This window comes from Aphelocoma coerulescens, assembly GCF_041296385.1.
Source record: "Aphelocoma coerulescens isolate FSJ_1873_10779 chromosome Z unlocalized genomic scaffold, UR_Acoe_1.0 ChrZ, whole genome shotgun sequence".
NCBI lineage: Eukaryota > Metazoa > Chordata > Aves > Passeriformes > Corvidae > Aphelocoma > Aphelocoma coerulescens.
In genome coordinates, this window is record NW_027184085.1 from 67,786,534 (window position 1) to 67,811,448 (window position 24,915).

At 43.4% G+C, this 24,915-nt stretch overlaps 1 protein-coding gene across 5 annotated transcripts in view; it reads left to right on the forward strand.

The window, feature by feature from the left end:
* The first annotated feature begins 789 nt into the window (after positions 1 to 789).
* Positions 790 to 24,915, forward strand: part of ZNF462 (zinc finger protein 462) — an 89,722-nt gene continuing 65,596 nt past the window's right edge. For 4 of the 5 annotated variants that reach the window (XM_069001254.1, XM_069001257.1, XM_069001258.1 and 1 more), the window contains exon 1: positions 790 to 929. The gene's annotated coding sequence lies outside the window, so the exon portion shown is untranslated. Of the gene's footprint in view, positions 930 to 1,425; positions 1,502 to 24,915 lie in introns of those variants that run through there. The other variant, XM_069001255.1, reaches the window with a different exon arrangement.

Below are 24,915 nucleotides of genomic sequence, written 5' to 3' on the forward strand. Positions count from 1 at the left end.
GTTTTATACTTTGCAACCTCCAGCTCCATTTATGTTCTTTACCCTGCTCAGGGAAGATTAGCCTCTAGATGGATGTGTCTGAGGGATCACCTCGGGGGCAGATCTGCATGCAGAAACCGGTTTTTGTCATGGCTGGAAGAGAGCTATGACCCAGCAGAGCGCTCCATCCGAGCGGCTCCCCCAGCATCGCAGGAGCTGCTGAGCGCTCCTGCACAGCAAGCTTTGTGAAGGCAACAGCTTGGAAGGGGAAGATCTTCAGATCTTTCCCCCTTCTTCTCCTCCTCCCTGGCCTGTGAGTGATTCAGTGTCCCAAACCTTAACTTTTTGTTACCACCTTCCTCCTCTTAATCTCCTTCATCTTCAACACCTCCTCCTCTATCACTACCATCTTCTCCTCCATCTGTCTGCCTGCTGGATCTCTCTCTCGCTTGCTTGCTTTCCCCCCTCCTCTTCCACCTCCCTCCTCTTTCTTCTTGCCTTTTCCTCCTCTCTTTTCTTCTCTTTTCTTTCTCTTTTTCCTCCTCTTCCCCTACACGTTGTTGTTGTTGTTAGAAAGGATTCTTGCACCCCCTGGTGCTCTTGCGTTTTGTGTGGTAGGAGAGGAGATTGTCTTCTTTCTCTCTCTCCCTCTGGTTGCTCATTATTCAGAGAGAGACACAGAGGGTGAGAGAGAGAGAGAGAGAGAGACGGATATCTCAGGTCATCTGCAGCTGCAGCAAACCAGTGAAGGAGAGAGAGAGAGAGGGAGAGGGAGAGAGAGAGAGGGGGGGAAAAGCAGGGAAAGATGGCGATCCTCCATTGCTGAGACCTGGCAAGGAGCACATGAGACTCACAAAACAACTTCCACAACAATAACAAGAAGAGCTAGGCAGAGAGGAAGAGGAGAGGAGAGGAGGCAGCAGCAAGAGCAGCAGTGCCGGGACGCTCCTGTAAGTTCTTGCAATTAAAACCCATCTCTGGTTTGGCATTGGAGAGATCATCTCTCGTTTGTGTGTGTGTGTGTGTGTGTGTCTGTGTGTGTCTGTGTGTGTGTGTGTCTGTGCGTGTGTTATTTTGTTTGGTCTTTTATGTCTGTCTTTCTTTCCACCACCTTCCTCTGAAATCCATTCATTCGGTCAACGGAGGAAGGAGGAAGAAAGAAAGGAAGAAAAAAAAAAAAAAGAAAGAGAAGAGAGGGGAGCGAGAGCGGGGTGTTTTGTTTGAGAGAGAAGTCTCTTGCATGGAGGAGGAGAAGAGGAGGAGGTGCTGGTGGTGGTGGTGGTGGTGGTGGGAGGAGGAGGAAGGCGGTTAATTAATTTTTTGTTGTTGCATTACGGGGGGGTGGGGGGGAAATATGGGGAGATAAGTGAGATACCAGCCGAGCTTTCGGGGTGGGGGGTGCCTGAGAGGATATGTGTGTGTGTGCGAGGTCTGGATGGTGCTGTGCGTGTGGACTTGGATCAGAGACGGGAGACACACGGAGGAGAGAAAAGCTCCGTGCTGGCACGACCCAGGCAATCGGGTGACCTCTTTCTTCCTTTCTTTCTCGCTCTCTTTCTTTCTTTCTTTCTTGCTTTCTTTCTCTCTCCCAGCCAGTCTCCCCCTCCTCCTCTTTCTCCTCGTCCCCTCTCGCTGCCCTCCTCGCCGCTGGCGAGGCTGGTCCCTCACCCCGGCGGTGGTGCCTCCACCGCGGCTCTCCTGGAGTTGGGATGCGGGGGTCCCCGGCGGCGTCGGGGCTGGGGGGCTGGTGGTGCCCGCAGGAGGTGGCTTGGAGGAGGACAGCGTTCAGCTGGAGAGCAGGAGCCATTACACACGCTTGTGCTCTCCTTTGAGAGAAAAGAGAGCGAGAAGGGAAGAAAGGAAGGGGAAGGAGCCCACTTCTACTTGCTCAGTTCCCCGATGTCCCTACCTTTAAACCAGGCAAGGGAGAAGGCGCTTTCTCCCCTGCCCCTTTCTCAACCCACCCGGAGCAGGTTTCTCCCTATCTCTCCCCCTCTTTCCCTTTCTTTATCTCCCTGTCCTCCATTTGCAAGCTGTCTGCTTTGGTTCCAGTCCAGGCTCCACAACACAAAGCTTCTCCTCGCTCTCGCACACATGCACACACACGGTCCACAGGCTCTTTATGTCTTCTGGAGTAACCTTCTCCTTCCCCCCCCGTCCCCCCCGGCTCCTCTCAGCATTGTGGTTTCTATTCTCCACACAGAGAGATCCTCCTGGAGCTTCATGTAGTTGTGATCTGATAGGATTTCTTCCCCCTCCCTTCACCTCCCCTCTTTTGGGGGAGAAAAAGGGAAAAGTTTCATTTGTTTTTCTGGTGTTTGGAAGGGGAAAGACCTTCAAGTTTTGAGTGCTTTCTGCTCCTGCTTTTGTGTGCGCGTCTGTGGGGGTCTGTTTGTCTCATGAAGCTGCTTGCATGTCTAAGAGGAAGTGACTAGTTTGGCAGAGAGCTGTGATCTGAGTCAGGTAAGCCATGTCATGTTCTCTAGCTCCACCAGAAAATGGAGGAGAGAGAGAGTAGACAAAGCTGAGATGGGAAGTGCTCCTAACATTGTGGATGTCTCTCCATGTTTTGAGGCTTTGCTGGGCAGGAGCTGGCTTAATCATGATTTTTTCCCCTAAGGTTTCCTTCAGATTTTTCAATGCACAACATTGTGATGGGTCTTCTCGCTGTCTTCATGCTATCAGGAAATGAGGATTGGAGGAAATTGCTCAGATTCTCCTTCACACAGAGAAACACATCCTCAGGCTTTTTTTCTCTGATGCTTTCATGCGGAGGTCACCTTTCTAGATATTTTTCTTTGGTTAAAGACCACAGGATTTTGGAGGTTGATCAGTTGGCCAAGTAAATAGTGTATATAAGCATATATTTATAGATTTCTGAAAGCATTTGGAGGTAAGTGCATGCAGCTTGAGGCTGCTCAGGTTCTTCCAGAGGGTATCATGAAATGTCTCTTTTTTTCCTAGGTGCTGATGCCTAATTTTTTGGGATTTTTAACATCTCATTTTCAAGAGCATTCCTTCTTTTGGATGTGTTTTAAATTAAGATGGAATATTTCTCTCCACTCACTAGGTTGCATTAAAGTGATACTGGCAAGCGTTTAGTAGGTTCCTCAGAGCATCATAACATACATAATTTCTCTTGGAAAAAGCAAAACAGTTTTCACAGCTGTCTTTTTGGTGTCATAAAATATTCTTTTTCCCTGAAAACTTACAGCAACATTCTTACTGTGATTTTAATGTCATTATGGAAACCTGAGATCTTTAAAGTGAGATAGCAGTTGAGCAGGAATTTGTGTGCTTTGTTTTTAACCCACCTTTTAATCTGAAGCGATTTTGAGTAGACCCAAAGCAGGCCTCGGATCTTTTCCCACCCGCTGAAATTTGCACATCTGCTGCACAGTAGATGCAGCTCCTCAATAAGTTCAAAATACATCCTGAAATGCTTGAGGGGGATACCAGGGTGCAGTGCTGCTGAGCTTGAAGGCACAGCTCCATGGGAAGGTGTGAGTAATGTCCCTACGTTGGTTACTCTGAGGGCTTTAAGAACAAATATGGAAGGATGTTAAGTGGCAGGATGGGGACCAGTGAATGTGAATCAGAACACGCTCCCAGATGTGCAAAAAGCCAGAAAGATTTGAGGATTGCAGTGACGGGTGATGAACTTGAGATCCGGCTTAAACGTTAAAATCAATGCCCTTGTTTTATTTTTGCTGTGGAAGAAATGTTTTAATGTGTAATCTAATATGCTGTGCAAGGATATTGCTTTATCAACTGTGCATTTCTTAAGTTCTGGTTGCTGATGCGTCACCCAAATTACTGAGATACTCTGGTTGTCTCCATCTTTCAGAAGAGGGCCATGGAACATACCATTTCAGGTATGTTTAATCTTATGTTTTGACAAATAAGAGAGGTTAACTGCTTTTGGTTTTGGGGTTTTGTTTGTTTGTTTCTGCTGTTGTTGTGGTGTTTTGGTTTTCCTTTTTTCCCCCCTGAGGTGATATTCTTTGATGCATTTTTCAGTCTCTGCACAGGTCTAAATCAGCCACTGAAGAAAAATTGAAAATTTGCCCACTGACCTTTGGTTATTTGGGTCAGATCCCAAATATCCATCCCCTATATGGACTGTATGCAGAGTGCTTGTGGCTCTCTGACAGAGAGCTGTGAATCTCTCCTCTTACTTCTGGGGAGGTCAGCCCAGTGCTGGCACTACGGCGTGCCCTGCAGACACACTGCCCTTGAACGTGGCATGTGCAATCCAAGAACAACGCTGAGATTTAAGATCAGGATCTTTATGGGAGGGCCTCTTACACCCTAGAAAACCAAACAACATTGCAGTAGTTTGAGCTGGAGTGAGAATGGTGGTGTTTTAATGGTTTGTTTGTTTATTTGTTTGGTTTTTTTTGTTTTGGTTTTTTTTTCTGGGTTTCCTCCCCATGAGACTGAAACCTCTTCAGAGAATTATATTCTTGTTAATGGTGTTTCTTGCTGTAGTTCTGCCCACATAGACTGAAGTTCACCTTGCTATTAAAATACTAGCTGAAGAACTTTTATTTTAAAAAACCCCAAAAAACAGCCAAAACAACACAAAACAATTCTACCCCCCAGAAAATCCCAAACAAACAAAGAAACAAATAAGAAAAACCTGAAAACCCATTGGTTTTTTAAGAAGCTCCAGAGAGAAGATCTTAATTCATGCCATGGTGATGACATGGATGTTTCTCCTAATCAGGCATAAATTTCTTCATTCAGACAATGGCTTTCACTTGGTTTTGGTTTGAGGCACACAGAACCTTTTCTTGGTGGAAGCTCTAACAGGAAGAATGAGCACTGATACCTTGTTCTCCAGTATTTAAATATGCTTTTCTTAATCACTTTTCTCACACCTATTAGACATAGCCTATGAACCACTGCTTTAAAAACATGCAAACAATTACTTGATTTCCTTTCATATTTTCACTAGCTTCATACCAGGTTAATGTTGATGAGAAACTTAAGATGTCATGTTTACAATTTCCTTCCGTAATTAAAAATACTATTTTGTTGCAAGAGGAAAACTAAAAATACAATCGTGTGTGCTTAAGATTGTGAAGAATATGAGGACGTAATGGGGTGCTGGAAAGGGAAAGCAGGGCAACTGCAAGTGGAAATGGATAAAAATATGATGATTCCAATCCAGTAACCTTTATAACAAATTCGTTAGTGTTGTGAACTTTGACTTAAAAGAGGACTGACTTTTATGAGGACCGATAAAAGGATGATTAAAAAGAGAGTTGACAAGTAGATGACTATTGTTCAACATAGATGTCTGGACATCTGGCAGATGTTCCTCTGGGCCCCAAGGAATGGGCAAGTTTAATTTTAGCCTTAAAAAGGAAATGGGAAGAACTTAAGTCTTATAATAGTACAACTTACAGTTTGAGGAAGGTTACTTCAGAAGAGCTCAAAAGATGTCTTTTGAAATCTGGAACTCGCAGAAATCCAGTGTAAATCATCTTTTCTTATTGGATTTTCCCGTTATTCCAAGCAACATGTGCATGTGTGGAGTTACAACATGAATTGAGATTACCTCAGTTTACTGTAGCACTTTCTCTGTGTGGTGTTGTGGATAATTTCCTTAATTGGGCAGAACAACACTGCTTTGAAGTAAGAAACCGCATAAAAAGGACTTAAAAGTGTGAAATTGGTGAATAGTTGCGTACTGTTTATTAACTAATATTGTCCTGCGTTGAAGCTTCACCAGGCAAACTTAGGGACAAATGCAAAAGTCCCCAATGAAGTAGTGACCTGAAGAAGCTGCTGATAGAGGAAGGAGGTCCTGTTCTTCACAGATCAGGAAAGGTCTACGAAGGCCAAGATGTCTGTGTCCTTTCATTTTGTTTCCTTATATTTTGTTACAGTTCCAATCCATTGCAGGAGAAAAATAATGGAAATTCTCCTTTAACATCATATATTTCTCTATTTTGACTCTTAACAGATATTTCTCTACTTTAAAGATTACATATTTTTGTGAACTTGTTCTGGATGAAGATGGTCTGCTACCCATGCCAGAACTGTATGATTTGCTTAAGGTGCATACTTGATCCAAGATGTGTTCAAGTATGAACTTCTAATTGCTGGCTTCAGCAGAGATGTTGAACTTCATCAGTTCAAATGCTTGCTTGCTTTTCAAACAGTTGCTTCACTCTAGAACACTAAATAACCAAGAAATCTGTGGGCCCATAGGAGGTGAGCAGGAGGTCTGCTAAGTGTTAGTTGAGGAGAGAATGAGAAATGCCATCTTACTCTTCAGAGAGTGAGAATAATTTTGGAGGGGGGGGGGGGGAAATAGGAGTGTGATGAGAGTGAAGGTTGCTTAAACATCTGACTTCTCAGAGAGAGGAACTCTTAATTGTTTAATCAAGAGGTGCTGGAGAAGGTGGTGTGATGCAAGTCCTCAGCTGCTGGCAGAGACACAGTTAACATTGTAAACGGTTGAACTTAAGCGTGGCACTTCTCCAAATGAGTTGACTGTTGAAAATAAAATGTTCCAGAAGAACTGGGAGAACAGGAAAGAAGTTAAAATAGCATGGTTTGTATGCCAGTGCTGAAAGAAGAAAAGGGGGGAGGAAGGGAGATAGATCGACTTATGATAATTATCTTGTTGGTTGTAGCAAATAAAAAGGGCATCAGTAGAAGTTTCCAAATTAAGAGGACCAGGTTTAATAGAATGTGGTCTTCATTTGTGTCCTGAGTTTTGGAAGTACTCTTCTGCTTTCAGGTTGTGCTTGGGAAGTTCAGGACATAGGTAAATACAAAAGCACGTGAGACTGTTTTTGGGTTCTGTTCCGTTTTGTTCTTTTAACTTTAAAAACAATGCCAAAGAACTAAAAAGTCTGACCCTCATCTCTTGAGCTTTATTGAGCCGTGCCAGAAGTTGCAGCACAAATACATCTCTAAAGGGATTTGAAGGAGAGGAGAGAGTTTGAGATGAGGAAAGGGGAATCTTTGTGTCTAGTGCCTTACAGTTGAATACAATTTTAAGTACAATGCAATTTTTTTTTTTCCCTGTGCTCTTTTCCGCTCTCTGGGAGTTGAAGATCTTGGTACAGTTACTTTGGTCAGCGTGAGGCAACGTATGTTACTGCAGTAACTCAAAATATCCCGGCCTAAACAGTACTTGAAGGAACTATTCTTTGAGCTATGTTTGGGAAAGAGCTTTCCCTTATCATTGGTTTTGACTGCTTTGTAGCAGTCATTTTTGGAGATCCGTTGGTTTTCATGACATCTGTTCCAGACCTAGCAGCAGTGCTGTATATTATATTTTACCTTGATCAAAAGTCTCATCATTTTTGGCTGGATTTTTTGGTGGTATAATTATGGACCTCCACAGCTGCTGTCTAGGGCAAATACAGTGGGGTTTTGGCTTGGGCTAAAAGCAGCTTCTTAGGTAGAAGATGGTGAGATCCATCAAGAGAAGCAATTAATTTAGTTTAGTTTAGCTGGCAATTGAAGGAAGATGGAAACAGGACAGATCTCAGGATGTTCAGGCATTGTTCTTGAGTGGAGTAAAATGCAATTTCTTTAAGAATACTTGTTTAATAATGTCAGCATAAAGAGCTGTAGGCCCAGCATCAATGTACTGAGTGGTTAGGAAGGACTTATTTAGAGCTTATTAGGGTAGCAATCATTGCAAGGCCCAGTGTGTGTTTAGGACGAATAATTCTGAGAAAGCACTTGATTCACTGGGCTACTTCTGTTAGTTTTGAACCAGTTATATTAAGTATTCAGTTCCTGAAGTGTGTCACTTGTTACTTCCTGGTGGAAAATAAGACCTTCTAATTGGGATTATGTGTGAAGAAGCTAAGTGCTTGCATTATGTGGCTGTGTTTTTCCTTCTCCTTCCAGTTCCAGGAATATGCAATTAATAACTTGATAGTCATTTAGATAATGGGTGCTCAGCAGCCCTGGATGGTGTATTTGCAGCACTTGTTACAGATGCAGGCTCTGTGCTGACCTGAAGATTAGGAAGTAGGATGTTCATCAGTGGCATTACTGTTGCTATTAAAAAGGTCTGGAAAGGGGCCTGAGAACCCCAGCTGCTGTCATGGTGTGGAGGAAGTCAGGCCTTCAAAGGATACAAGGATTAGAGCGTCAGGAAAAGTAAATGGTAGCATCAGCACAAGTAGAAAATAGGCAGAGCTATTCAGCAAACAGGAAAAAAAGTAGGCTAAAGCATGCCGTAATTATGTGCAGTGGAAACTTGCTGCTAACAGAGCAATGGCATGGGGTGGAGAGGCAGGAGAGAACGATTTTTCAAGACAAAACAAAGCAGACATTGCAGAGAATGATATAGGAAGACTGAGGATTCAGTGTGCTCGTGATAATGTGAAAGAGCAGACTTTGTTTTGAAAGATGCTAAAAATGGAATCTTCTGATGCACATGTGGTCAGTGTTTCCGTGGCCTGGTAGGACAATGGGGGCTTCTTTTGCATTGCTGGGATGAGCAAACCCTTCCTTTCCGCCTGCAGCTCTTAGGTTCAAACAGTGGCTCGGGGTGGTATCGGTGGTGGCTGCTGCGGAAAGAAGGCATCACAGGATATTCCTTTTGGGAAGAAGATGGGTCATCCTGGGTTGGACTGTTGTGATGCAAATGCTTCAAAGCACAATGGCCACTTATCACAGGAGCCAGGCAAACACATTCCTCCCACACACTGTCCCCAGACCTCTCAAAGAAAAGAGCAGGATGGGGGCATGTGACGCTTGGAACCTGTGCGCCAGCAGGCACACGTTGTTTTGAATTTTCTCCGTATTTGTGAGATGAACAGCAAAGCTAAGGGGAGACTACTTGTGCTGGAAGATTCTGGTCCAGCATGATGGTGATGTGGAGGGTGGTCCATTTACCTTCTAATGACTGACATGCTGGAGAATTCAACTGAGTGTGCAGCTGGGAAAGGGATCATTAATAAAGGCCTTGCTGTGGCCCAGAAGTCAGAATTCAGCTGGCTGATGATGCTGAAAAGGGTTTGTTTTTTTTCCTTTCTGCCTCTGTCTTGTTGATATTAGGGCAGCTGAAATAGATCCTAGGTCAGAAATTCAAGAAGGATTGGTGAAAGTGGTTTATGTCAGTGGTGATTGTTTAACAACTTTTTTGTCATTTCCTTTTTATTATTTTTTTTTTTTTAATTTTTAGTTTTCATGTTTTTGTTAAACAAACTGATAACTGCAGTCTGGGCTAAACTTGGAACAGCCTGAGGAGTGCTGGTCTTGAGGGGGCTGCAGTGAGTCAAGGATGAGTACTCATCTCTAGTTGAGCAAACTGCTTCTGGAGAGAACTTAAGAGGCCCATGGATGTTTATTTATTTTAACTCAAACTTGGATTCTTCAGTTCTAGTCAGACTCAGCTAGATTTGTGGACATGAGGCTCTTTGTAAGGAGACCAAAGATTTGCTGTCTAGCCCTTGAAATCTTCCTCTTAATTTTTTTTGTTCCTTCAACCATCTATCCCCCTACCCAGTAAAATAGGCATAATTAGGATTTAACAGCCATATTGGAAATTAAGACCCTGGTGCTGGATTCTCTTGCTGTGTGTGTTAAAACAAACCAAGATAAGAAAAGAAAAGCCTCCCTTCATGAGTGGTTCTGGTGTGTGAGACTGGAGCAGACCTGCTCTGCCCTTGGCAGGCGCTTGAGAGATGAGATGTGGTTACCTGCCACCTTCTTTCTGTGTCACTGCTGTTAATTCTGACTGATCCTGTCTTCTCAAGTGTGTTGTTGCTTGCGGTGAGTATGGAACAAATATATATATTCACAGTACCTGCTTAGTTGGTGGTGCAGCAAAGTTTGGAAGGCGCGGTGGCCAACGGAGTCATCTTCTTGTTTTCTTCTGTGTTGTGAGACAAGTGGCGCTGTGAAAACAAATAAATAAATAAAACTTCAGTGTGAAGAAATTTGGAATTATTTCTCTCAGTATTTGATGGGGAGCTCTGATTCTGCATTTCAGTTTTTTCCCTCCCTTCTGTCTACAGCTGGGTGGCTCTGGCTCCTGGATGTGGGACCTCCAGGACTGGTGGGCTCTGAAGCCTTTGCTTCTATCCTGCTCAGCTTCTAAATAGCTTGACAAGTGTAAAAAAAATGTAACAAATGGCTGATGGAAAATTGAGAGCAGCCAGACAGCTCTCAGCCTAGTTAATTAGCTCCTTGACTGCTGAATTGTTCCTGCCCCGTCATATGGCTGTGGCTTGCAGCCCTGTGAGAAAGGGTTTGGGTTCCCGGCCAGGAGTGCATCCCAAAAGTTGAATTAATGTAACTTCAAGTCAGTGTGGACAGGTTTCTTTTGGTCTAAATGACCTTTTATCTTTGCTGGGGGAGGGCAGTGGGGAGAAAGCGTATCAGCTTTCAGCTCTGTCAGGTCACCTAGAGGCCAAGTTCTCTTGTCTGTGATCAAGCAGATGGTGTGAAACAGCCCAGTGTGCAACAGCACCAGGGCCTGGGCAGAGGAGCACTCCAGCAGCCCTTCTGTAGGTAAATGTGACCCAAGGCCACATTCTTCTCAGCATAGATGGTGAATGGCACCTCGGGGCTTGCAGGATGGGTGTGTTTAACCCTTCAGTGGCGCTGGCTCCTGGTGTGTTCCCATCCTGGTAGGTTTGAGAAGAAGCTGTTGTTGCTCAAGAGCATGCGGGTTTCTCCTGCCAGAACACCCCATGCATGTGTGAGACCTGAAATCTCTGGCTCCAAGGACATAACTATTACTCACTGGGACTGCTGAGAGAGTGAGTCAGTGTGTTTGGGTCTTTGCATGAATAAATGAGTAAACCTGAATTATTCTAAAAGGATCAGATTGCAGAGGTGATAAAGTACTACTATGAATTTTCCATTCCACGCCCTCCACAAATGTGCTGCTCTCCTCCCACCGTGGGGCAGGGGCTGGTGGGGGGAGGACAAGATTTTCAGTGTGTTGTTCTCCCAAGCAACCACATAAAAAAACTGCTGAGGCTGTACTCAGAAAATGTCTTTCAGAGTGTCAGAAGCTGCTTGGCAAGGTGTCAGGCAGGTTGACCAAAGGTTGCACGAGTTGTGCTCCTGCAAAATGAACATGGAATGGTCATTGCCCTCCATGGTTCTTCAGTGCTTCCACAGGTTCACCAGTGGTGCACAGGAATATAGTTTGCTTGCTGGTATTCTGGTCTTATCTCTGAAGATATTTATTTTAAGAATTCATGTCTACATAGGTTTGTTAATACTGTACTGTAATATCAGATGGGCTGCTGAGACCTCAAGGGGGTGAGGAATCTATTTTTAGTGTGTTTGAAGGGTAGATGATGTTTCAGGTTGTGGAATGACTTTCTAGGGGGCCTGTCACCATATACTGAAGTTTTGTATGTCATAGCAGTGGAGGCCAGTCATATGATGATGAGTTAGTAACTTAAATGGGACATTAAAAAAAAAAAATCTTGCTCTTTGGGGAAATTTTAAAGATAGATGGAGCTAAAATGTCACACAGCCTGTTCTCATGCTTGTTTCCTTGATGTGCTGAAGACATCTAATCCTCTTTACAGGTGAATTAAGCAGTCTGCTTATGAGCTGAAGGCAATACCTGCTGATCTGTTGACATCCAGATTGGAGGGTTATTCATGTCTCAGTAAGACTTTTAGTAATGGATGACCACAAGAACATTTTAGCTGCCCAGGTGGTGTGAAGAAGACGGTGTGTGATCTCCTTCCACATCAGAAGTTAGTCACATGTAGGAAGTTGGATAGTGGCAGTGCCATCCTCTTTGAGTGTTTGACACCCCAGCCTGCAAAGATTTGGAGCTTTAGGTTGATAATTTCCAGTCTCAGACAAATTTATGCGTGCAGCAATCTGAGCAGTGAATCCAGTCGTGCTCTCGAAGCACTGCACCGTGGTGGTAGCCATGAAGAACAGATTTTAATGATTTGTTATAGCTAGATTTTATGTGGATTTGCTTCCTATTTCCTTTGGAAGACAGCAAAGCTGCAACTTTTACAGGATTCTTCTTACATTCCTGGGATTTTGTTGAGTGTGCAGGCATGTGCGCTTTATTTATTTATTTCATAACTGCTCACTGCCACTTTTAGGAATGTTAACAAAGGCTTTTTAAGAGGTCAGGCCTCACCACTGCTGCATTTTCATGTTACCGTAGTGCATCTGGCAGATAATAGATGATGGGAGCTAAAGCCCTTGTGCTCTAAGAGCTCATTCATGTGAATAGTCGCTGTGCTCTGATTCTGAGTTTTCACTGCAGCTACTTGTGTGAGTAAACATTTGAAGATCAGATCCTTAGCTGCGTGGAGTAATTCTTGTGGAGCTTTCAGGGAGGCGTTTGAAAATTACATCTTGAATTGAGGATGCCCTTAACTTTCAACAGCTTCCACCTACATACATGAGATGCTCATTTGTGGTTGCATGTGAGGGCATGGCTGTAGCAGATTTGCAAGATTCAGCGGAAGCATATGCATGAGATAATTCTTTCACTTTCATTCATGTGCTCCTTCTTTCATTCTCACTCTTTGTATTTTGACAGTAGGAGCATGAATGTTATAAATACTCAACTTTGACTTCAATTAGTGCTGGCGTGTCCCTGAAGTACGATTTCATGTGACTTTGCAGATGTTCTAGTGAGAACATTCCTGTTGCTGTGATGCCTGTGGATGATGTTCACGCATTCTGGAGTCCCATCATTAACTGTGGTGGTTTTGGAAGCCCTCATTTCGCCTCATTTTTTTCTTCTTAATTAAGGGACTGGCTTGAATAGATACTAATAGGGTAATGGCTTGTTGAAGACAAAAGTGTTTTGGATCAGGAAAAAGGCAACCTAGGTCCTTTCACAATGACAGGAGCGTGTACCTTTGCGTGTGTGTACATAATGCAAGTTCCTATCCATGTGGTTCATGCTGCTGTGGTGGCTCATCTGGCAGATCATTTAAATATTTACTCCAAAAGATCTTGTTCTCTGTTGGTGTGAAGCATCATTTCGAGTTATTTTTAGGCCATTTCCATCTTAGCAACCCTGCTGGAGATAAACCAGATACAAGTGCTCCAAACCATCCCTGCGTTTTGGTAGAAATTAATAAAATAAAGTTTAATGGTTTGGTCCCAAGGGGAGAGCAGACCATCTGGTTAACAGAAGGTTAGGCAAAGCAGTACAGCGCTGAGAGTGCCATAAACCAGCCCGGAATATCTGGTGGTGTGTCCAGTTGCTGCATGTATTAAGCGTTGAAATGGTGCTCTGGGATCTGCAGAGCCAGCAGTTCTGTTACCACTGCTGTGACGCAGGAGAGATAATTCTGTTGGGCAAGCATCAGCATGGGGGTGGATCTACAGCACAGGATGTGTAATGTCAACATGAAGCATGGGAGCTGGCAGTAAGAAGGAAAGCAGCCATTTCATGCCAGTGCAGGAAGCCCAAATAGATTTTTTTCCCCCCCTCTGCATCTTGTCCTTTTGTGCTGCTTTCATACTTGGTATTAAACGATTACCTTCTGCTTTGTCATCTGCAGGGCTCCATTTCTTCCTCTCTTTCTGAACCTGTAGGGGTTTTTTTCCTTGGTTTTGTTTTTTTTTTTTTTTTTTTTTTTTTTTTTTTTTTTTTTGGGTTTTTGTGTGTATGTTTCTTTTTTAAAAAAACAAACCAAACACAAAGCAATGAAGTGCACTCCAAAGGCACGTCGGATGGATTATAAAAGGGGCTGGGGGGAGGCTGAAGGGCTAAGCAGAGCTGGAGAAAGAGAAGCGTTCAGTCATGTGCAAGTCCTGAGCTTCCGATGAAGCTCCACTGTAGATCCTTTCGGCTTTAGTGCAGACACAGTTTGTTCAAAAGCTGTAACCATTTGGGAAGGTTGAACTGCAGCTGCGAAATGCAGAAGGTATGGAATGCTGTGATACTGTGTAGACCTTGAAACGCTGTAATTACTCAGAAACTCTAGGAAGCTACTGTAATTGTTCCTGCTTTCTTTTTAGCAGAAATGCACTTTTAGGACGCCTCTGTCCTATTTGGCTAAAGCCATGATACTTTTTTTTTTTTTTTTTTTTTTTTAAAGAGCCAAATATTTTTACATGTCTATCTAAATCTGCAGAAAGAAGATTTCTAAATAAGCTTGCTAAGCATTCAGTGGACTTAAAAAATCTGGCGGTATGTCTCCTGCCAGCTCAGCCACACACTGGTCAACTGGTCTAGGGTTTTTTTCCACCCGTAACATTTGGAGATACCTTCCTGTAGCTGCAGCTTGGGAAACTCCAGAATACCAGAGCTTGCTTCTTGATGGACACAGCAGAGCTGAACTTCATAATCAGAGCTCTCATGGTTTCCATTGCCTGTTCAGCAGGATCTTCAGAGAATATATTACAGATCCCCTTGAATGAATCCTTGTCTTAGACGCCGTTCCGTGGCAGCCCTGCAGAAGCATGATTCCTTCATGTGTTCCTAAGAACTGGAGTGGGAATGTGGGAGTAGTCAGCCCACAGGTATGTTTTCCCAGTTGCAACTTGGTGATGGGAGGAGGGGATGCACATAAAACATGGCTTGTGTGTGAAGACTGTTTGTTCTGTTCTGCAGTAACTCCATCCTTAAAACTGCCCCACTGGCCCCATTCAGATTTTTTGGTTGGAGCTATGGGACTCTGGCACTCCTGCATAGGGCTCTTGCAAAGCAGTGGCACTGAGGAGTTATCTGAGACTTGAACACCATCTCTCAGGGCAGAACTCTCTCTTGGTTCCATAGATACGCCATGGTGTGGCTGTTTCATCATCACAAGTATTAGGGATGCAGGCAAATCAAAAGATTTTTTGAAAATAAAAGTATGGCCATCCTGTTCGGTCTGTCCACATAATTTCCACTGCAGGTTGTACTTTGTAGTGGCTGGTTATTTTGTGCCTTTTCTAGTGGCATTGGAACAGTTTTCAGAACATGCTGGAGGAATGTTCATCAGAGGTTCTTCTTCATATGCAAATGAACAATGCCACCAGATATTGTCTGCACGTTTTCTCATACACCATCTCTGTACTGCGAAGAAAATGCATTGTCCTTGACTTTTTCCTACTGAAAAAGGTGCTACTTGCTGAAGATAGTTTATTATAAATAACTACTAAGATGATAATCTCACCACAGCATGCTTGGCAGTCTTCCACTGAGTTAGCCTGTTTCAGCAAGGAGCTGTCGCTTAAGATACAAAGCAATCTGCAGGGACATATGATCACACACACTGACTGTTTTCTCAGTCATCATGGATGCCTTATCATTTCCTGTGTCTGTAATTAGGAGCTGGAATTATTGTCTGGTAAACCAGCAGGATCCACCACCAGAAAGATGGACCTGAGTTCCCACCTCACAAAGATTTGGTTGCAGAGAAGTTCTCAGTTAGGGAGGCTCTAGTAGAAAAATGTCTGTTAGACATGGGCTTTTTGCCTTTTATTTTTGTCACAAGGATAGATGTGAATTACAGGGGAAACTCTTGAGATATATATATATATATATATATATGTTTACAGCACTCATTCCTATTTTAAATTATGGAGAAATTCAAGATTTTTTTTTTTATTGTTTGCTTTGTTTGGCTAAATAACAGCCTCAGGATCTCTGAATGTTTCGTTTCGTAGAGATACTGTCCAGAAGGAAGACTGTGATAAAGAGATAAGAGACTGTATCCATTTTTTATGAGAGTGTAGAAAACAATATTAGTATCCCAATATACTTAGTGGGAAGATTTCGCTGTAGTCACATAGCTCAATGGTGTCTTTTTTGAATTTGAAAAGTTCACAATGCTTTGTGGTACGTGGCTGTTGAGTTACCATGTTATTGCAACAGTTATGTGATGGGTATCAGTGGCTGCTGTATGCAAACTTCCTTTCAGTGAGGGTGCTGGCAAGTGTTCGCCTTTTATTTGTCTAAAAACAACTGGATCAGGCCATCTCTACTGCTTTGTTGACAGTATAATATGAGTCAGAACTTTTTCTAACTTCCATGTTACTCATGGATTCTCCTCTGTGGTGCCTGGTGCTTCTCAGTCCCAAAAACTTGTCTTTCAAGCTCGGGCACCTGTGGTTGCTTAAAAGTGTGGAATGTGATATTTGGTGGAGGCCCTTGGTAAGATTGAGGTGGAACAAATGAAGATATCAGCAATTACGATGGACTTCTTTTTCTCCTGGATTTGGCAGATGATGTTAAATCCATGTATCCCAACGAGATCAATGAGAAAGCAGAACATGAAGAATTTAGTCAGAGACTCACTTGAAAGGCTTAGTATCAGCCCTTTTTTCTCCCAAACCTTGCAAGAGTTTGGAATTTACTCATCTGGACAGAGAGATGCTAAATCTTTATCTAGTGATGGTATCCTTCCCTACAAACTCTACAGAGGCTCTGCTCTTTCCCTGTGAAGAAGTTGTGGGAGCAGATGGAATGGGGATGGAATGGGCTCTGCTCTCACATAAGATGAGGAAATCATTGGAGCTGGTTCCTGATGTTTGATGTCCCAGGCGTGACCGTGGACTGTTCTTCATATCAAAATCTGACCCAGATGCTTTTTACACTTCTAGGATGGCTCTTCAGAGTCTGTCATGTCCATAAGTCGCCTGCCCTGGGCGACCTTGTGTCTTTAAGGAAAATCCCATGGAACAGTTAGCTTCCACCTTACTGAAGGACACACTCTGAAGAGCCAGCTCATTAGGCAAGCTTTGAAGGGTGTGCTCTGCAGAGCAGCTTCCTGTTATTTGGTTAATGGTTGACCTAGTTCTATTGCCATATGCCTCCTGGAACGCATTCTAATATAAAATATGTGCTAAAGCAAGACTGGGATAATAGATGGAACGTCAAAGCCTCTATGAGACAGAAATCATATAATGCTGTTGCGTTTTGGACGTAGTTACTAAAAATGGCAGTATCTTCATGGAGCTGTATTGATTCTGATGGCGAACTCAGGAATGTTGAACACAGCCACTCATGTAATTTTTTTTTTTTTTCCCAGGCTGGCCTTGTACAAAAGGTTTGTATCAATAATTCTCCGTGCTCCGTATGTGAAGCTAAAGTTAGGTAGTGAAGCATTCAGAGTGATATTACAGCTGTGAGAAAAGATTAGATTAGATTTGGCTAAAGGCAGGAGGATTTTTTCCCTGTGGTAGGTGTTTTTTCCATTGCAACCATTGGATTAGCAAATTTTTTTTTCCTTTTTAAATGCTGGCTGGAAGCCAGAAATGGGTATTAGAGCTTTTACCTGACAGAGACAGAATACTCACGCACATACTTAGACTTAGGCCAAAATATGAGGAATTTGGAGGTAGTAGGTAAAGTTCAACCTCCAGCCTGAACGAGGCTTTGCTACACGCTGAAGTTCTGAAGAACTTGCTGGCTGTGTTTTCTGGTCGATTTGGTTTTCTGCCCTAGGAAGAGGAAGGATGTACGATAACGACTGTTTTCATAAGCAAGTATGGTAGAACAGGGGGAAGGGAAAGCTAAAGCCACGTTTTGTAACCTCTCCAGAGCTCAGCACTCTATCAGTAGATGTGGAGATCTGTTTTTCTTCTGTCAGTGCTGGAAGCTGAACTGCTCAACCAGACAGGAACTCCACGGTGTGTGTTCACACAACCTGGCAGTGGCCAACCTTTGTCTCTTCCCTTGCAGATGGCTTGCAAGCAGTCCAGGTGTGAATTCTGGGCAGAGGTATGTCACCACAGCGGTGGGGGTGGCTGGGCCCAGCCTGGTTTGTCTGTGTGGGATGCAGTAAGCTGTCAGGACATGCAGGTGCTGCTGATGGGCAGGAGGAATGCCCAACCTTCAGAGAAGTGGTGGGAGTCACAGTCATGTTGTGCCTCTCTAAGTCCTTCAACCTGAGCCCGTTTTAGGTGCATCTTCTGGCTATGGGCTCATTTGTGTGAGGCTGGGAATATTTTGGCACGTTTGTCTAGGAGACATGTAGCAACAGCATTGTGCAGTTTCCCCTTCTTCCTTAAGTGTGCAATACCGAGCTGAGTTTTTTTGTAGGAGAGCTGCCTGGTGGAAAACAAAACTGCAACATTTTTAGCAGGACACAATGTGTTGTGTGAGCCGTAAATCATACTGGTCATGGAAAAAAAAAAAAAAAAAAGAAGGAGAAAAAAAAAAAAATCTCTGCTCTGCGACTGACACAAGCACAGCTATTTGTGCAACCTGATCAGAACAAAGGATAATGCTTCTGCTGCAAGATCAGACAGATCTGACGTTTCAGCAGGCTGAGCAAATGAATGGCGGAAGTGGTCCGCCTCCTCTTATCCATTGTCTCAAAGATGCAGGCTCATGGAGAAGAAAGGGAGTTTGAATAGGGCTTCTGAAGGAATATGCTGCTTTGTGTTCTGTGGGAAGAGAGCAAGGAGGAGTTCTAGAAGTTCTCTGCATTGGCAGGCTGACAAGCTTGTAGCAGGAAAATGTGGCAGTGGACTACTGGTATTGAAGGAGCACTTTCACTTCTGTAGCCTGCATAGAAAATCTGATCTGTAATTAGGAAACTGCTGAAATGTTCCAGGCCTGGAATATGAGACCAAGCCTATCTTGAAGGATGCTCAGTGGGTCTTTAAATCCACTGAACTCTGACCTCCTAGCTGAGACTTTTTCTATACTTTTCTTTTTGGTTTTTGGTTTTTTTTTTGGTTGTGTTTTTTTTTTTTTTTTTCCTTTTGTTCTTTCCCTGTGTCCCCTAAATAGCTTGTCTGTGTTTTTTGGGATACCTCTCAGTTGTGTTCCTGATGGGACTTTTGCATAGGAAGAGCTGGACTGATGAAATTGCTGGGACAGTCAGAACCTTCTCCTTGGGAGATTCTTGTGGTTTCTCTTGCTCCAGCTGTCAGATTAACCCAACTGGGATTTTAGTAGCAATCTCCCTTTTTAAAAGCATAATGAAGCCAAGGAAATGTGAGAAGGGAGAGAGCAGGACAGGAATTTTTGATAAGCTGCGTAGAATTGAGGGTTACTTCACATTTCAGAACTATACTATATGACTTCCAGCCTCAAGGGGTATTTCAGCTGAGAAATGAATCCTTTGGAGGGAGGGGTGTAGAATTTATATCAGTAACCTGGCTGGTTAGATCTCTGTGTATTACCTTTTTGCATGGTCACTGGGACTAGAAATTGCTAGCAGTTTGGTGCACCATGATTAGAAGGCTTTCATATGGAACCAGTTTTCTTTAAAATAGAGCATTCCTTGGCTCAGGAATCAACAGCTGTAATTTTTTTTTAGCAAACATGCTATTTTCCCTTCTTTGAGTTAATGAAGATTAGATTTGTATCTGTGCTAACACAACTGGTCTCGGCCATCCATGAGATCCTTTCTGCCCTTTTTTTTCCCCCACGTACAGCCTAGAAGATTCTGTCAATTCAAAAGAGACATAATTAATTCCTCAGGATGCTGACAGTCCATCATCAGCATGCACTGGGAACGAAGCTGCTGCTTTAGAAGCCCGCTTAAGAAAAAGCACCTCAGAAAGTCATCAGACTCTCCTGACTGGAAGCCTGTGTTGACACTTTCAAATGTGTGATGGCTGGGCTGCCTTGATTGGCATGTTTAGTATCCAAAAGCAATTGTGAAAATTTGCAATTGTGAAAATTCTGTACGGAATCACACAGAATCACAGCAAGGGTCAGGTTGGAAAGGGACCACTGGAGGTCATCTGGTCCAACCTCCTGTTGTCTCTTTTCAAGAAACAGCCCCAGCTCTCCCAGCCTTTCTGCATGAGGGAGATACTCCAGTGCCTTAATTACATTTGTAATTACCTCTGCTGGCCCCGCTCCAGGAGCTCCGTGTCCCTCCTGTGCTGAGGAGCCAGAGCTGGACACAGCGCTCCAGAGCTGCCTCCCAGGGCTGGGCAGAGGGGCAGGATCCCTCCCTGCCCTGCTGGCAATGCCCTTCTGAGTGCACCCCAGGATCCCATTGGCCTCCTTGTGCCCACAACACTCTGCTGGCTCGGGGACAGCTGTTTGTCCCCCAGGACCTCCAGGTCCTTCTCTGCAGAGCCGTGTTCCAGCAGATCACCCAGGCCTGTGCTGCTGCTTGGGGTTATTCCTGCCCACGTGCGGGACCCTGCGTTGCTGAATTTCAAAAAGTCCTGCTCTGCCCATCCCTTCAGGCACTCGAGGCCCTTAAGAATGGCAGCACAGCACTTTGGGGCATCAGCCACTCCCAGTTTTGTATCATCAGTGAACTTGCTGAGGAGACACTCTATCCCAAGCCATTAAACAATACTGGACCCTGTCCCCAGCCTTGGGGACACCACTAACTACAGGACTCTGTGTCACTGGTCACATCCTCTGAGACCTGCCCTTCAGCCAGTTCTCAATCCACCTCACTGTTCCCTCTGTTTATTCTCAGCAGAGGCTAAAAAGCCATCCCAGGGGATGTGCCATACTGGATTTGTCCCAACAACCACCAGCATGCGTTCCCAGCGTCTTTGACCTGAAGGGAGTAATACTGGGGACAGGAAATAATACCACAATATTGCTCCTTTATTCAACCATGGCTGCAAACTGTGTCTAAACTAAGTCAGTGTTATTTGGACAAGATGATCAAAAATGTTGATATTCCAAAACTGTCCTGTGGAAGGAGATCTGTGAGCTTTCAGTCCATGCCTGAGTGTGAGGACAAGGGGAAAAATGTCATAAGTGCATATAAATCTCACCAAAAAAAAAAAAAAAAAAAAAAAAGAGTGTTCTCTCAAGTGATAAAGTTTTGGGTCTAAAAGTGAAAGAACAGTATCAGCGTGGAACTAAGCAGAGATTAAAAGGTCAATTGTGTATCAGTGAAAGCTGCAAAATGATTTCTCACTATCTTCTGCTTACTCACCTGTTCAAGAAGTAGGAGGGACAGCAGAGGATCTTGGCTAGGTTTGGAGATCTTGAGAAAAGCATCCTTTGAAGCTGTTACCAAATTTATGTTAGGCAGATCTTATCTTTATGGGATATTTTTATTATTTTCTTAGTAATAGATCTCCCTAAGATATAAGACAGTTGGACCAATCACTGCTTTCTGAAAAGTCAGAGCACTGTGCCAATCATAAAGCTGATAATGTTTTTGCCAAAAAAAAAAAAAAAGGCAAAAAAAAGCAGCTATATTGTGACCTAAATCAAAGAGGAAGCACGGGAAGCATGGAGGATTGGCTTGCATGAAACTTTGAATGACAGCAGTGTGCTTGGGTTCTCAGGCATCTGTTAGGTCAAGCAGAGTGGATGTCTGAAGTTCCTGTGGACAAAACTTGAATTTTGGAATTCATCCATTGCACTTAAAAGACTACAACAGACTTTTGGGTTGTCGTTGAACGCTCACAGTGGAGCTGAGCTGAAGGAGACAAATGATCAAAACATGTATTTGCACCATCTTTAGATCTAAGTCTGACATCTTTTGTGGTTTGCTTTTTGTTTGTTTCTGTTTTGGTTCCCCCCCCCAAGTAAAAGGGATTGAGAATTGGGTCAGTGCCTCAGGGATCATCCAGATGGAGGCACCTGTTTTTTGCAGCTCTTGGAGAGAGGGACTCTGGGATGAGAAAATTCCATGCAGACAGTGCAGGAGAGTCATAGATCCCACTGGCCATTGGCTTTTCTGGCGTATCAGAAGACTTTTGGATCTTTCCAAGATTGAAGTAATGACCTTGCTTTGATGTATCAAACAAATAACACCAGTGCTGTGCCTCTGAGAACCCTTGATCCCAAAGAGATAAGCAAGGGTTTTCCTTTGTATTTTGGATCCATTCCATTCAAAACAAAAGCATCCCACAGGTCAGACAAGAAGGGTATCTGACAGGATTTAAAGAGACTTTTCCTTTTTTTCTGTCTGTTTTCTACACCAGTAATTTATATTTTTTAATGTGTCAGACCTAAAAGCTTATTGTTCAGTTTGTATCTGTAAAAGGTAGGAAATGTGGAACAGAAAAAGCTCTCTGACTCACTCAAGAAATGTGTTGGCTTTGTAGCCTGTGTGGGCTTAGAGGGTCCTGTCCTCCTTTTGAATTAAAAAAATATATATATATATAAAAAAAGTGATCCTGCAAAGTAGTAGATATTTAAAACAGTTAGAACAGCGGACTAGGCTGAAATGCTGGGGATAGTAATGGTTTGAAGTGTAGAAAATTGTGCTTCACCATGAAAGCTTTCAAGTAGTCCATTCTTTCCTTTCAGAGGTTTTCAGGGGTGACATTTGAAGGACTAAAAGCAGACAATTTGCTAGTCTGTGTATTGGAATCTGGAGTCTGTACTAAGCTGTATAAAGATGCAGTGGCTGGAACATGAGACTAGAAAAACACTCATTATGTAAACAATTCTTTATTTCTGATCTAATGGTGCAAAAAAATTAAGAGGTACTGGAATTTCTGATGGACTGTGAGAAGTTGTAAGGGGTCAAGTGTAGTTTCTCTTCAGATGCTGTGGTGGGAGACAGGCTTGACTGGGTTGGTTGTGGACAAACTGTGTGGCTGTAGAAGTTGAACGTTCAGCAAGATGAGTCCCAGTGCTGCTACCTCGTGTCAGTTTAGGGATTAAAGCACAGCTGATGAGAATCCTGCCATGTGGAGCTGCAGGGAGTCCAAGGAGGTGCTTGTGTTCTACCAGGACATGCAAGAAGATTCCTTCTCACCTGGCAAACGAATGGGAAGCAAATTATCCAAACTGAGTGAAATGATAAGGCTGACTGTGGGTTTGTAGTTATCAGTTTGGGCTCGATTATCTATAGGGGGTTTCCCTCCATATCCCCATTTTTGGCTTAAAACTATGGACCAGTGATTTGCATTTTGTTCTCCAAGTGGAATCTGTGCAGAAGGTGGGTGGAAGTTGATCCTCTTCATAGTCAGATGCATTTTTCTGTTGTCTCTACAGCAGAGGAAAAAATTAAATAGATGATTTTTTTTTAATAGTCCTGACAGAGCTACTGTAGACTTTCACATCGTGATTTCTACAGGATAAATAAATCCCCCAGAAGGAAGATCTCTGGTTTCCTCTGGAACTTAGCAGCACTTTAGTCACCCCAAACTTTAGTCCTGGTTTTACAGATGGGAACCAGAGGGCTTTTGTCCTGTAGTTACCATAGAAGAGGTTGTTGCACAAAAACCCAGTCATAATTTGTCAACATGCCAGTCTCTTAGGGTAACTAACATTCTACTCCAGGTAGCCCAACCAAGCCATCTGAAATTATTACTAGCAGTAGTATTATTATTGTGAATGCATTTCAGTAGATTTCAGAGTCTCGGCGATTTCAGTAGTAATTGGTTACATTTTTTTTTGTTAGTCATCTTTCAAAATCTTAGCCTTTGGAGTGTTAAAGGTGATAAATCTAGGAAACCTAGAGATTAACTCATCATCTGTGCTTATGAGAGACTTTAACAGTAAGCACTACCATTAGATCCTCTTTTTTGATAACTGATGCAAAACCAAGTCAATTTCAGGGGAAAAATAGTACATTAGCCTGGCTTTGAAGGTCAGCAGTAGAGGCCTCACTGTAAATGCTATTTAACTTTATAAACCAATTACTACAGCAGGATGAAGGAGTATTTTGATTCCCTAATTGGCAGGTTGTTTTCAGTTCTTAATTTGTAGTTTCAGTTTTGGAAGATTTCTTTCCAGATTCAGAACTCTGTATGGCAGTAGTCTGACTGAAAGAGCTAGAAGACAATGGGAGAAGAAAGGAGGTCAGCAATGAAGAAGGAGACAGATGAAGCTTTTCCCCCTTGTTTTTGGAGTGAGTGACTATTTTAACCTTAGTGGTGTCCCATCATGAACTGCAAGTAAAGATAAGATATAAAAAGATGACTTCCTCTTGACAAACCACTTTTTCTCCATTTCTCTCCCATATCCTGTGTCAAATCTTTTCTCCCAGGCATGGGTGCAAGTCCTCTTGTCTCCAACTTGAACATTTCCTTTCTTCTAGTAATCAGGACTGTAGATATAGACCCTGTGTGCTCAGCTGAAAATGAAACCTCCTTCTTTTTTATTTCTTTTTTGACAGTGAACCTTCACTGCTGAAATGATCTTGTACTGCAGGTGGCTTAGAAGTATAGGATATCAGTTAGTTTGTCAGCTTTGCAACACACCTGAAGGTCAGGTGCTCCAGGAAGGGTGAACCATAGCACCAGGCCTTGATTAGCATGTCTGGGTTCTGCCTCCTTCAGCTTCTGAGACCTGGGAGATCCATTGCAGGTTCTGCTTTCAGGTGAGGAGAAACTCCTGTTTTGACTCTCCACTTCATCATAAAAGCTGTAGTGAGTACTGATCCACGTAAAGGTCTGGTCCTCAGCTGGGGAAAACTGGCAGAACTCCAGCAAATTTCTAGAAATAAAAACCTAGAGAAGTCTCTAAAACCACAGCAGTTACTGGGACTTGCACAATATTCTACAGCTTGCAAGAATACAGCAGCATGAAGCTGGGATGACAGTGATGGCTTAATATTTTTTGTAATCTCTTGGTGGTTTTTTTGTTGTTTTTTTTTTTTTTTTGTGAGAATGAAAATCTTCAGGCGAGAACTTTGCTCCTGTTCTCTTGGTGGTGGTACTGGCTTGGATGGCTTTGTTTTTCTTTGAAAACTGATAGCAGAAGACTATCCAACCTTCAGGAGTGGAGCCATTATATGTGGGGCTGTGCAACAGGAGCCAAAGTTTAAAAATAAAATACCAGGCTGCCTTCCTGAGGATCCAGACATAGCAAACACACACGCACAACACATACGCAGGACCTTGGCTGGCCATGGTTGTATCAGTTACAGAGCCCCGAGCGGCAGACAATGAGAACCAAAAAGGGAGTCTTGTTCCTCAAAAAGAAAGAGGAAGAAATACCAGGGCTTCTGTAGCCTCAGATGCCAGTTTCTGGTGTGCATGGGAGGCCCCTCAGCAGCAGCAGCAGCAGGTTGAGGGACAGACAGCTGCCAGTCATTCCTGGTGATGTGCTGTAGGCCCTTCCCGGCCCTCCCTTCTCTCTCCCTCATTTTCTCTGCCCTACTGAGT